Source organism: Oncorhynchus tshawytscha, linkage group LG34, assembly GCF_018296145.1.
Source record: "Oncorhynchus tshawytscha isolate Ot180627B linkage group LG34, Otsh_v2.0, whole genome shotgun sequence".
NCBI classification, from domain to species: Eukaryota; Metazoa; Chordata; class Actinopteri; order Salmoniformes; family Salmonidae; genus Oncorhynchus; species Oncorhynchus tshawytscha.
Window position 1 is genome coordinate 10131373 of NC_056462.1, and position 13239 is coordinate 10144611.

General features: G+C 41.0%; 3 protein-coding genes across 6 annotated transcripts in view; 1 reads left to right on the forward strand and 2 right to left on the reverse strand.

The window, feature by feature from the left end:
* LOC112231940 (zinc finger protein 583) overlaps positions 1–13239 on the forward strand; it is a 969163-nt gene that overhangs the window by 395978 nt on the left and 559946 nt on the right. The window lies entirely within an intron of this gene.
* Positions 1–13239, reverse strand: part of LOC112231889 (zinc finger protein with KRAB and SCAN domains 8-like) — a 359191-nt gene that overhangs the window by 211944 nt on the left and 134008 nt on the right. The gene's annotated exons all lie outside the window — the stretch shown is intronic.
* LOC112231888 (zinc finger protein 629) overlaps positions 1–13239 on the reverse strand; it is a 233573-nt gene that overhangs the window by 98016 nt on the left and 122318 nt on the right. The window lies entirely within an intron of this gene.

Below are 13239 nucleotides of genomic sequence, written 5' to 3' on the forward strand. Positions count from 1 at the left end.
CTTTTTTAATAGAGAAATATTTCACTTTTTCTGTTCATCGGAGTAACAACATGAATTTGTGCATGATGCACAAATAATGCAGTGCAACTCAAGTTTCGCCATCAGATTTTTGGTCAATGTCAGTGGGGAGGAAAGGGAGAGCGGCGAACCCTCCATCAGCTGAGACTGACCACTGGCACTGGCAGCCCAGTAAAATTAAAATTAAAAGCTAATTATTTAAATGTATGCTTCAGAAGTAATACAACAACGGATCTATTACCTGTGTGATCATACAGCCCACCTCAAATTTTGAAATATGATTTTTTTTAAATGGCCCTAACAACAATGCTTTGGCAGGGCAATTCAAGCAAAGCCAATATACTGTGATTGGGCTTACTGTACAAATATCATTGCTACAGTACTGTTTTTAAGTGGTCAATGTTGCATGGGCTTACGTTTTTTTAAGTCATGTTAAAAACAAATCTGAGCTCTAAATCTCGGCTTGCATTTTCACTCAATGTGATCTTGACTCAGAAAAGATTGGTGACCACTGTTCTAGAGTTTTTCCCTGTTAACACTATCAACGTTTCCATTTACTGTGGCAATTGTGATCGAATCCACTCAATATTAGACACTTTCAATGCAACAAAACAAACTATGCAAGAGATGTTGTTGTAGGCAGAATGCATCGGAGTAGGATTCTATTGCATTGACACGCACTACTCCGCCCGTACTCTACACAGACCGGTGCGGCATAAAGTCAGAGCTGCAGTAGGCCTATATGCAAATAGACCATTGGCATATATGGATCTGTGCCATTTACTTCGAACTGGACTGTATTTACAGCATGAGCAGTCGTGAGTAGATGTGCTTGTTTTGAAATCAAAGTGAGAGCTGTATGCAGCAACGTGTGCACATTTTGTTCATATCCTTTGCCACTTTGAGTTATTAGCCCAGTTATAGATCATTTGTAGTCAACAATAGGGGAGTGATTGCTTCCTACAAGAGCACAAAACTTGTACATCTTTGAAAAGCTAGTCAGGTAAAGAGCTTTTTTATTGTCTTAAAGGGATAGTGTTGTATTTTGAGACAGGCTTGAATAAGCTAAGTAGCCAATAGGCAGAGGGTAGTATATCATTTGTCTGATTCTCTGTAATAATTGTATGGGAATAATAATGCATTTTATTTTGTAAATTGGTTTCTTGCATCAAACACAACATTGAACAACACACATTAGCTGCTACTGTAGGCTGAATGATAGAACAGCTATTTCCATGTTAAAATGTTATGGGATGCAATTTTTCCATAGGTTTTGATGGTAGGTCACTCTGGTAGGGCCTACATTATATTCAAATAGCCACAGTAGCTTACATTGCCACTGTTAAAACTGTAATTTAAAGCGGGTACAGCCTCAGTGTTCACAGTAAACGGACGCTGGAAGTTGCACATCATTTTCACAACGTTCCCGTTTGCACTCAGCAGACCTGAAATTTCCTCAGTGCTCAAAAAAATGAGGGAACATTGTTTGTGACTACTATGATTTCCCATTGAAGCGAATTCAAATGCAGTAATTCCGTTACAGAATTAGTAACATAACTATGAGTTTTAATCGCTTAATAATACATAAACAAACTTTATCAGTAAAAATACTATAACTAATTGGTAGGTATACTTATTACTTCTTTGAACTTCCATTATCCTCCCTCCTTGCGAGGGAGAGAAATTAGAAAATATCTTAGATTTGTAATAACAGAATTACAAGGCACAAGCAATGTTTCTTAAACCTACAGATGGCAGATAATTTCTCCAAAACTACACTGAACAAAAATATAAACGCAACATGTAAAGTACTGGTCCCATGCAACACACTATCACAGTTTATTGTGAAATGGACACAAATTACAGGCACATGAAAAAGTCCACTTTCTGTGTGTATTACACGTTTTGTAACGCTCAATGAGTGAATGGGTGTGGAGTCAGGCGCAGAGAGCAAAGGATGCGGGAAAAAACATGCTTAAATGTCCAAAATCAAAAGAACAAAATAGTATTACCCAACACAGGCGTAACTATTAAAACAAATAGTACCCTTAAGTAAAATAACAGGACAGCGCGAAAACCCAGCAAACCACTAAAACCTCTCAAAAAATACAGAAGAACAAGCCCGCACAAACAGAAGCGGGCTAAACGAACTTAAATAACACCACCCTAACAACCAAACAATGAACAAGTGCAAACAATTAGACAAAACCAAACGAACACGGAACAAAGGATCGATGGCAGCTAGTAGACCGGCGACGACGACCGCCGAGCGCCACCCGAACAAGAAGGGGAGCCACCTTCGGTAATATTCGTGACACCTATCGTTTCGGTCTTAAGTAACCTACTGTCTTTATCTGTGATTGAAATGCACTGTATAAAAAATAGTGTACTGCACGGGAAAAAATATACTTTTTTTTGTGTACCTGTCACAAATTTCCAATAAGAAATTAGTGTCTAATTCACAATAATCTGTGATACTGGGTTGGTTTCATGAGCTGAAATAAAAGATCCCAGAAATGTTCCATATATACAAAAATCTTATTTCGCTCAAATGTTTTGCACAAAATTGTTTAAATCATAGCATTTCTCCTTTGTCAAGATAATCCACCCACCTGACAGGTGTGGCTGATTAAACAGCATGATCATTACACAGGTGTACCTTGTGCTGGGGACAATAAAAGGCCACTCTAAAATGTGCAGTTTTGTCACACAACACAATGCCACAGATGTCTCAAGTTTTGAGAGAGCGTGCAATTGGCATGCAGACTGAAGAAATATCCACCAGAGCTGTTGCCAGAGAATTAAATGTTAATTTCTCTACCATAAGCCGTTGATAGAGGAAATTATGGTTGAAATGACTAATTATGTATACATTCCAATCAGAACTGACTAGTCCAAATGCTGTAATGTACTGTACATGTGAATTTTCTCTCTTGCTCCCATTCCCAATTGTATATAATGTAGTCAGGAGTTTAGTAACAATGAAGGTCTGTTCCTTAGTTCATTCAGTTGTACAAATCTCCAGGTGGTGGGAACGGCCCATCTCCAGATTGTCTAGAATGTTGATTTATACTGACTGGCCTTGACTTCGTGCTGATAACGCGAAGGCTCAAGAGCTAGAGGGCCCCCCTACTTGTAAATAGAACGTTTGGAAGACGCTGACGTCATTTTCAGTTTATAACCTGTGGAAATATGTGTATGCGTTTAGTACTCTCTTGAAATAAACGCTGTTACCTTTGGCTTTTAAGACTGGTCTCAATCTACTTCATGCATAATTAATGAACTTACAACTCATTAATTAATTAGAAATGAGTGCGAATTTGGTTTTGGCTATAAAACACATAGCAATTTAGAATTCCTCTATCAGCCGTCTCCAACGTTGTTGAAAATTTGGTAGTACATCCAACTGGCCTCACAACCGCAGACCACATGTAACCACTCCAAACCAGGACCTCCACATCCGGCTTCTTCACCTGCGGTATCATCTGAGACCAGCCACCCGGACAGCTGATGAAACAATGGGTTTGCAAAAACAGAAGAATTTCTGCAGAAACTGTCAGAATCTGTCTTAGGGAAGCTCATCTGCGTGCTCGTCATCCTCACCAGGGTCTTGACCAGACTGCAGTTTGGCATTGTAACCGATTACAGTGGGCAAATGCTCACCTTTGATGGTCACTGGCACACTGGAGAAGTGTGCTCTTTACGGATTAATCCCGGTTTCAACTGTACCCAGGCAGATGGCAGACAGAGTGTATGGCGTTGTGTGGGCGAGCAGGTTGCTGATGTCAACGTTGTGAACAGAGTGCCCCATGGTGGTGGTGGGAATATGGATGGCAATTTCAATGCACAGAGATACCGTGATGAGATTCTGAGGCCCATTGTCGTGCTATTCATCCACCGCCATAACCTCCATGTTTCAGCATGATAATGCATAGCCCCATGTTGCAAGGATCTGTACACAATCTGCTCAATCTGTGCAATATAAATGTCCCAGTTCTTCCATGGCCTGCATACTCACCAGACATGTCATCAATTGAGCATGTTTGGTATGCCCTGGATCAAAGTGTACAACAGCGTTTTCCAGTTCCAGGTGATATCCAGTAACTTCCCACAGCCATTGAAGAGGAGTGGGACAACATTCCACAGGCCACAATCAACAGCCTGATCAACTCTATGAAGGAGATGTGTCGCACTGCATGAGGCAAATTGTGGTCACACCGGATACTGGCTGTTGTTTTTATTCACTCCCCTACTTTTTTTAAGGTGTCTAACCAACAGATGCATATCTGTATTCCCAGTCATGTGAAATCCATAGATTACGGCCTAATGCATTTATTTCAATGACGGATTTCCTTATATCAACTGTAACTTGTAACAACTTGAAATTGTTACATATTACATTTCTATTTTTGTTCAGTGTAAATATGTGTTGACATTAGTTGGCAGGGGTTTTCAACTTTTTACGGTTGCTGTTGTCTAAGATCAATCAAATGTATTTATAAAGCCCTTTTTCCATCAGCCGATGTCACAAGGTGAGAGAGCTGATTGTTATGTTCTGTGTTAGTTTGTTGCTCAGACAGAGACTTCTTTGATGTCCTGTGTTAGTTGTTTCTCAGTTTTTTTTGTGAAGTAGTTTGTAGCCGGTCCTGCGGAGGTATGTTTATGTTCAAAGGACTGTTTTGATTATTGAAATTGTGTGTATTATTCTGTTTCATTTTTTCCCAAGGGGGGAGGGGAAGGCACCTAGGGAGTGCTTAGGCAAGAGGCCTGTGGATATACATAACCCATAGTATTTACTGTCTATGCACACTAGGTAAGACCTGGGCGGACCACCCCCTGTATTTTGGTTAGCGCACCAGGTGGTGCTAAAAAACTAGGTAAGTAGTGAGTAGGCAGGTAAGGTAGGAGTGTCACGCCCTGACCTTAGAGATCCTTTTTATGTCTCTATTTTGGTTTGGTCAGGGTGTGAGTTGGGGTGGGCATTCTATGTTTTGTGTTCTATGTTATCTATTTCTGTGTGTTTGGCCGGGTGTGTTTCTCAATCAGAGGCAGCTGTCTATCGTTGTCTCTGATTGAGAACCATACTTAGGTAGCCTTTTCCCACCTGTGTTTTGTGGGTAGTTGTTTTCTGTTTTTGTGTCTGCACCAGACAGAACTGTTTCGCTTTCATTCTTTTTGTTGTTCAGTTCTATTAATAAATCATGAACACTTGGTCCACTTCTTCAAACAGCCGTTACAAGGACAGGGGGGCTCTTTAACTTTAACTTTCTTTGCTTTGGTTCTGTCCAGACCCTTTTCCCCAAATGTACAGTGTGAAGAAATAAATACATTCCCAGTAAACGGTAAATTCTCTGCCTTTGTCATCCTTACCCAGTTGGCTTTTCATAGCCGATCATTCAGAGTTAGAGACAGCAGGTGCGGTAGAGAGAGAGTTCAAAACAGCAGGTCCGGGACAAGGTAGCACGTCCACTGAACAGGTCAGGGTTCCATAGCCGCAGGCAGAACAGTTGAAACCAGAGCAGCAGCATGACCAGGCGGACTGGGGAACACAAGGATTCATCAGGCCGGGTAGTTTACAACATGAACAATGTCTACACTGTATTTGTGATGAATTTGATGTTCTTTTAATGGACAAAAAATGTGCCTTTCTTTCAAAAACAAGGACATTTCTAAGTGACCCCAAACTTTTGAACGGTAGTGTATATTCTTAGTTTATTAGATAAATAGTAAAACAAATATATTTTGAATATACCTTATGTACATTGTATATTTCTCAAAATAGAAGTCTACTAAAATTCAAATTCAGTGTAAATGTAAGTTTAATTTAGTTGGCCAATCAATGTCATTGTATTATTAGTACACTAGCATGAACAATGAAATGGAATTCCTGTATTTTCTTTACAAATAAAGTGTATTTATAATGTGTTTCAAGTATACTTTTACAAATAGAGTAAAAGCTAACCACATTAGCTATTGTAATTAACCATGTAAAGGTTACCTTTATTGACCAAGGAATCTCCTCAGCCAATGTTACAAGAGGATATTTACAAAGCAGTTGTGGCTGGAGTGGCATTTTTCATCTAACGTTTTTGATAACTGCACCAGTGGAATTTCACACTTAAGTTTTTCACATTACGGTGATAAATTATTAATTTGGAAAATGAACATCAAAACATTTGAATAGCATAAATATGAGGAACATATTATAAATCAAAACTTCAGCTGCAGAAAAGGATGCTGGGTAATATTTTTTAAATGCACATACTTTTAAAAGTATACTTAAATATATTTTGTGATTTTTTAAATTTTTTTACTAGATATACATTTTTTTGCAAAAACAGCTCCAAGTGTATTTGGAACGAATATACTAAATTATTAATAACGCGTATAAAATTGTGTTTTAATAAGTGTGTTTAAGTATGATGATAGTGAACATATGGGTCTTTCTATAAATAAAGGAGCCAATGTGTGACATCAGGGTCAAAATTTCAAAATGGTTTGACATACATTTATATATTTTTTTCATTTTTGAATTTTTACCCCTTTTTCTCCCCAATTTCGTGGTATCCAATTGTTTAGTAGCTACTATCTTGTCTCATCGCTACAACTCCCGTACAGGCTCAGGAGAGACAAAGGTTGAAAGTCATGCATCCTCCGATACACAACCCAACCAAGCCGCACGGCTTCTTAACACAGCGCGCATCCAACCCAGAAGCCAGCCGCACCAATGTGACGGGGGAAACACCGTGCACCTGGCAACCTTGGTTAGCGCGCACTGCTCCTAGCCCGCCACAGGAGTCGCTGGTGCGCGATGAGACAAGTATATCCCTACCGGCCAAACCCTCCCTAACCCGGACGACGCTAGGCCAATTGTGCGTCGCCCCACGGACCTCCCGGTCGCGGCCGGTTACGACAGAGCCTGGGCGCGAACCCAGAGTCTCTGGTGGCACAGCTGGCGCTGCGCCACCCGGGAGGCTGGTTTGACATACATTTAAACAGGATTTTCCTGCAGCAGGGGAGAATCTCAATTGCATTTTCTTCATTCCTCACGTCCTCTCTCCTTGCCTCCTTCTCAAACCCCATTGGATAAGAGGGTGAGAGGTGAGGGACCTCTGACCTTCTCATCCAATGGGTTTTTAGAAGGAGACGAGGACAGAGGATGCAACAAATCAAGGAAATGCAATTGCGATTCTCTCAAGGACAGAGGAAGCAAGTACATGACAGCTATGATAATTGTTTGACAGTGCCAGACTGACTGAGCTACCATAATACCCATGGCCTGTCCAGAAACCAACCCTATCCCATCTGCCCAGAGTCTAGACATTTGTCTGAGAGCAATTGATGGGTGTTGACATGGTGAGAGCTCCACCTTACCCTCTGATAGGCTTGGGGGAATTTTGGCGGTATTGCTAACACTTGTTCAATTCTCCCAGATTTCCACAAGTGTGTAGGGACAAGGGCTAGGGGTTGGTTCTGGACAGGACCTCACAACCCCTAGCAATGGTTAGCTCGGTATCTTTGAGATATCAGTCAGCTAAACATTTACAGTAACAGTAGTTCATTAATAAGTCAATACACACTAAATCTTAAGCAGAAACTGAGAAATCGTACCTTATCTTGGTACTGTGGTACAGTATGGGCAGCTATTAATCAATTCATTCATAGATAATAGATTAATAGAATGTAGTTAGAAGATTGGAATTAGTGGAGGTTGCACAATAATGTCCCCAAGTAACTAAACAGCTAGACACCAAACATGCTTCAACCAAGTATTATGTGTCACTATTGAAGAACTCAATTTCAGTATCGATTTTAGTTTTAGTAATCAAATTGAAGTTACAATTTCTGTTTAAAGCATTGGATTTTGCAATCACATAAACTGTTGCCCATGACAACTGTTTTCACACTATAACATAGAGAGAGATACGAAAATGGCGCAACAGAGAGGGCTGCCTCGCTTCTAGTCCTTAGGAAACTTTGCAGTATTTAGTTTTTTAATGTATAATTTCTTACATAGTTAGCCAAGAAAATCTTAAGGGAAGAACTATTAAATATCAGAACTGCGTCAACTTACCAGCACTACGACCAGGAATACAACTTTCCCGAAGTGGATCCTTTGTCCGAACCACCCAGGGCATTTGACCCAATACAACACCACCGGAGAAGAGGCAGACGGAGCGGTCTGCTGGTCAGACTTCAGAGGCGCGCACAACACACACCGCTTCTGAGTATACTACTCGCTAATGTCCAGTCTCTAGATAACGAGGTAGACAAAATTAGAACAAAGGTGGCTTTCCAGAGAGACATGAGGGATTTGAACATACTCTGTTTCACGGAAACATGGCTCTCTTGGGATATGCTGTCGGAGTCGGTATAGCCACCTGGATTCTCTGTACGTCGTGCCGACAGGAATAAACATCTCTCCGGAAAGAAGGGCGGGGGTATATGTTTCATGATTAATGACTCATGGTGTAATTGCAACAACATGCAGGAACCCAAGTCCTTTTGTTTACCTGACCTATAATTCCTCACAATCAAATGCAGACCGTATTATCTCCCAAGAGAATTCTCCTCCGTTATTGTCACAGCCGTGTATAACCTCCCACAAGCCGATACCACATTGGCCCTCAAAAAACTTCACTGGAATTTATGCAAACTGGAAACCATGTATCCTGAGGCTGCATTAGCTGGGGATTTTAACAAAGAACATTTGAGAACAAGGCTACCTAAATTCTATCAGCATATTGACTGTAGTTTTTGTGCTGGAAAGACACTGGATCAAGGCCCTCCTCCTCCCTCCTTTCAGCAAATCTGACCACGACTCCATTTTGCTCCTCCCTTCCTATAGGCAGAAACTCAAACAGGATGTACCCGTACTAAGAAATATTGAATGCAGGTGCTTCTACACCTGCATTGCTTGCTGTTTGGGGTTTTAGGCTGGGTTTCTGTACAGCACTTTGAGATATCAGCTGATCTACGAAGGGCTATATAAATACATTTGATTTGGTCTGACCAATCCACGCTTCAAGATTGTTTTGATCACGCGGACTGGGACATGTTCCGGGTAGGCTCAGAGAATAATGTTGACGTATAGGCTGATTCGGTGAGTGAGTTTATAAGGAAGATGTAGTACCCACTGTGACTATTAAAAGATACCCTAACCAGAAGCCGTGGATGGATGGTGGCATTCGTGCAAAACTGAGAGTGCGAACCACCGCATATAAACATGAAAAGGTGACTTGGAATATTGCCAAATACAAACAGTGTAGTTATTCCCTCCGCAAGGCAATCAAACAAGCGAAATGTCAGTATAGAGACGAAGTGGAGTCGCAATTCAACGGCTCAAATGCGAGATGTTTGTGGCAATCAGACAATCACAAACTACAAAAATAAAACCAGCCATGTAACGGACACCGCAACGTCTTGCTTCCAGACAAACTAAACAACTTCTTCGCCCGCTTTGAGGATAATACAGTGCCAACAACGTGGCCCACTACCAAGGACTGTGGGCTCTCCTTCTCTATGGCTGACGTGAGTAAGACATTTAATCGTGTTAACCCTCGCAAGGCTGCCGGCCCTGACGTCATCCCTAGACTAGTCCTCAGAGCCTCTCTCATCTTTTTAAGTGGGAGAACTTGCACAATTGGTGGCTGACTAAATACTTTTTTGCCCCACTGTAAATGAATCCCTGCATTAAAGACAAAGATTCATTTTCATTGTTATCAGCAAAAAATACTTTCAGATGCATTTGGAATAACAAGAGTAACAGATATCAGTGTTGAATATTCCTGGGTAGGATATTGCATCCAGACATTGTGTGATATACACTGAGTGTACAAAACTTTAGGACCACCTATTGAGTTGCACCCACTTTTGCCCTCAGAACAGCCTCAATTCATTGGGGCATGGACTCGGAACAGGTGTCGAAAGCATTCCACCCATGATGACCCCAATGCTTCCCACAGTTGTGTCAAGTTGGCTGGATGTCCTTTGGGTGGTGGAACATTCTTGATACTCACAGGAAACATTTGAGAGTGAAAAACTCAGCAGCGTAGCAGTTCTTGAGCCCACTGAATGGCACACATACACAATCCATGTCTCAATTGTCTCAATCCTTTAACCTGCCTTCTCCTGTTCATCTATACTGATTGAAGTGGATTTAACAAGTGACAATAAGGGATCATAGCTTTCACCTGGTCAGTTTATGTCATGGAAAGAGCAGGTGTTCCTAATGTTTTGTTACCTCAGTGTATATGGGTTTTTCTAAACTAGGGTACCAAGTCATTAATAATAATTAGCCATTTTTTTCATGTGGATACATTAAGATATAAAGAGGGAATATAGATACATTCAATATAATCCATGAGTTGAATCAAAACGTATGTTTAAACCCTTTTTCATGCTTGGAGTCTTCACAGATTGGCAACAAATCAAATTTTATTTGTCACGTGCGCCAAATACAATACATTACAGTGAAATGCTTACTTACAAGTCCTCAACCAACAATTCAGTTTTAAGAAAAATACCCCAAAAATTATAAATAAAAGTAACAAATAATTAAGAGTTGCAGTAAAATAACAATAGCGAGTCTATATACAGGGGGAACCAGTACAGAGTGCGGGGGCACCAGTTAGTCGTGTGACATAAAACACCACCTTTCTTTCCTTACATTTATGATACTGTTGTTTGTTTTTATATAATATACTAAGCATTTAACCATTGAATTACACATTTACCTTGATGCTCTGAAATTCCTGGATAGCTGTCTAACTCTTTTGTATGAAGATCTTGGAAGTGTACTGTAACCTCAGAACATTTCAAATCAAATTTTACTGGTCACATACACATGGTCAGCAGATGTTATTGAGAGTGCAGCAAAATGCTTGTGCTTTTAGTTCTGACAGTGCAGCAATATCTAACATGTAGTCTAACAGTTCCACAACAACTACCTAATACACACAAATCTAAGTATGGAATGGAATAAGAGTATATACATATAAATATATGGATGAGCAATGACAGAGCGGCATAGGCAAGATACAATAGATGGTATAAGATACAGTATATACATGAGATGAGTAATGCAAGATATGTAAACATTATTAAAGTTGTGTTATTAAAGTGACTAGTGAACCATTTATTAAAGTGGCCAATGATTTCAGGTCTGTATGTAGGCAGCAGCCTCTCTGTGTTAGTGATGGCTATTTAACAGTCTGATGGCCTTGAGATAGAAGCTGTTTTTCAGTCTCTCGGTCCCAGCTTTGATGCACCTGTACTGACCTCGCCTTCGGGATGGTAGCGGGGTGAACAGGCAGTGGCTCGGGTGGTTATTGTCCTTGATGATCTTTTTGGCCTTCCTGTGACATCAGTTGTCGTACCAGGTGGTGATACAGCCCAACAGGATGCTCTCAATTGTGCATCTGTTTGTGGGGGTTTTAGGTGACAAGCAGCTTCTTCACCACACAGTCTGTGTGGCCGGACCATTTCAGTTTGTCCGTGATGTGTACGCCGAGCAACTTACAACTTTCCACCTTCTCCACTGCTTTCCCATCGATATGGATAGGGGGGTACTCCCTCTGCTGTTTCCCGAAGTCCACAATCATCTCCTTTGTTTTGTTGATGTTGAGTGAGAAGTTGTTTTCCTGACACCACAGTCCGAGTGCGCTCACCTCCTCCTTGTAGGCTGTCTCGTCATTGTTGGTAATCAAGCCTACTACTAATGTGTCGTCTACAAACTTGATGATTGAGTTGGAGGCTTGCATGGCCACGCAGTCATGGGTGAACAGGGAGTACAGGAGGGGGATGAGCATGCACCCTTGTGGGGCCCCAGTGTTGAGAATCAGCAGATTGGAGATGTTGTTTCATACCTTCACCACCTGGGGACGGCCGTCAGGAAGTCCAGGACCCAATTGCACAAGGCGGGGTTGAGACCCAGGGCCTTAAGCTTAATGATGAGCTATAATTTGCAAATAAATTCATTAAAAATCCTACAATGTGATTTTCTGGATTTTTTTTCTCATTTTGTCTGTCATAGTTGGTGTACCTTTGATGAAAATTACAGGCCTCTCTCATCCTTTTAAGTGGGAGAACTTGCACAATTGGTGGCTAACTAAATACTTTTTTGCCCCACTGTAAATGTCAGAAGCACTCCAGTTGAATGGTTACTTTCTATGTTATAGAGTGGAATGTTTTTTCTGCTGGTGTAAACTGAGGTATGTCCTCTCTGAGGACCTCTTCCCATAGTGTGTACTGGCAGATGGCCTCTCTCCCATGTGGACCCTCTGGTGCCTTTTCAAGTCACCAGCCTGGTCCATGCTCTGACAGATTAAGGCTGTTCTGAGGGCAAAGGAGGGTGCAACTCAATATTAGGAAGGTGTTCCTAATGTTTTGTACAACCAGTGTAGTATACTTAAAGACAGAAAAACAATGCATTTAAAATGTGTATTAAGTGTAATGATAGTAAATGTAGTATACTTAAGATATACTAGAAAAATATACTACAAATCTTGTATTTGTAGTATATTATGTGAATTTGTAGTATATTTAAGTAAAATATACTTTTTTCTCACTTGGATAGTCAGAGGGAGTGTACAGTTGGAATAGAGAAAGCACTGTGTGTGTGGGCGCCCATGCAGCTGCGGATCCGAAGAGCCCTGTGAGAGAGAGACAGGTTGAGATTGCCAGAGTTTGAGTGGGGCAGAAAGTGTCCTATGCCGAGGCAGTGAAGAGTAGCGGTTAGCCCAAGGGTGAGGGATTAGACTGGGAGCCCCTCAGTGAGTAGGCCTGAATAGAGAGATCCAGAGAGGATGAGTTTTAGTAAGGTAGGGTTTCTTACGTTTATTGCTATGGTGGCTGCTTGAATCAATTTGCAGTGGAAATTAAGAATGGACATCTGTCCAAAGAAATGGAAAAATAAGAAAAATTGGCTAGGGTTGATAATTCCCCATCGTATCTTGGTAGAAGTATGTTTTCTGGAACGATGTACACCCAACTCTGTAAACCCATTGAAGATATCCAAAGTGGTGGAGAAAGCTTTGGGTAAAGTTCAAACGGAGCAGGTCACCTATTAAAAGGAGTCATTTCTGGAGTTGCATAATACGTTGATATTGATATGCTAAAGTAAATTCCTGGAGTGGTTGATGTATGCTAGATGAATTGTGTGGTTAACGGCAAGAAGGAGAAGGGTTTGTCTGCCCTTGTGTTTTTTTTATGTGGAGTCCC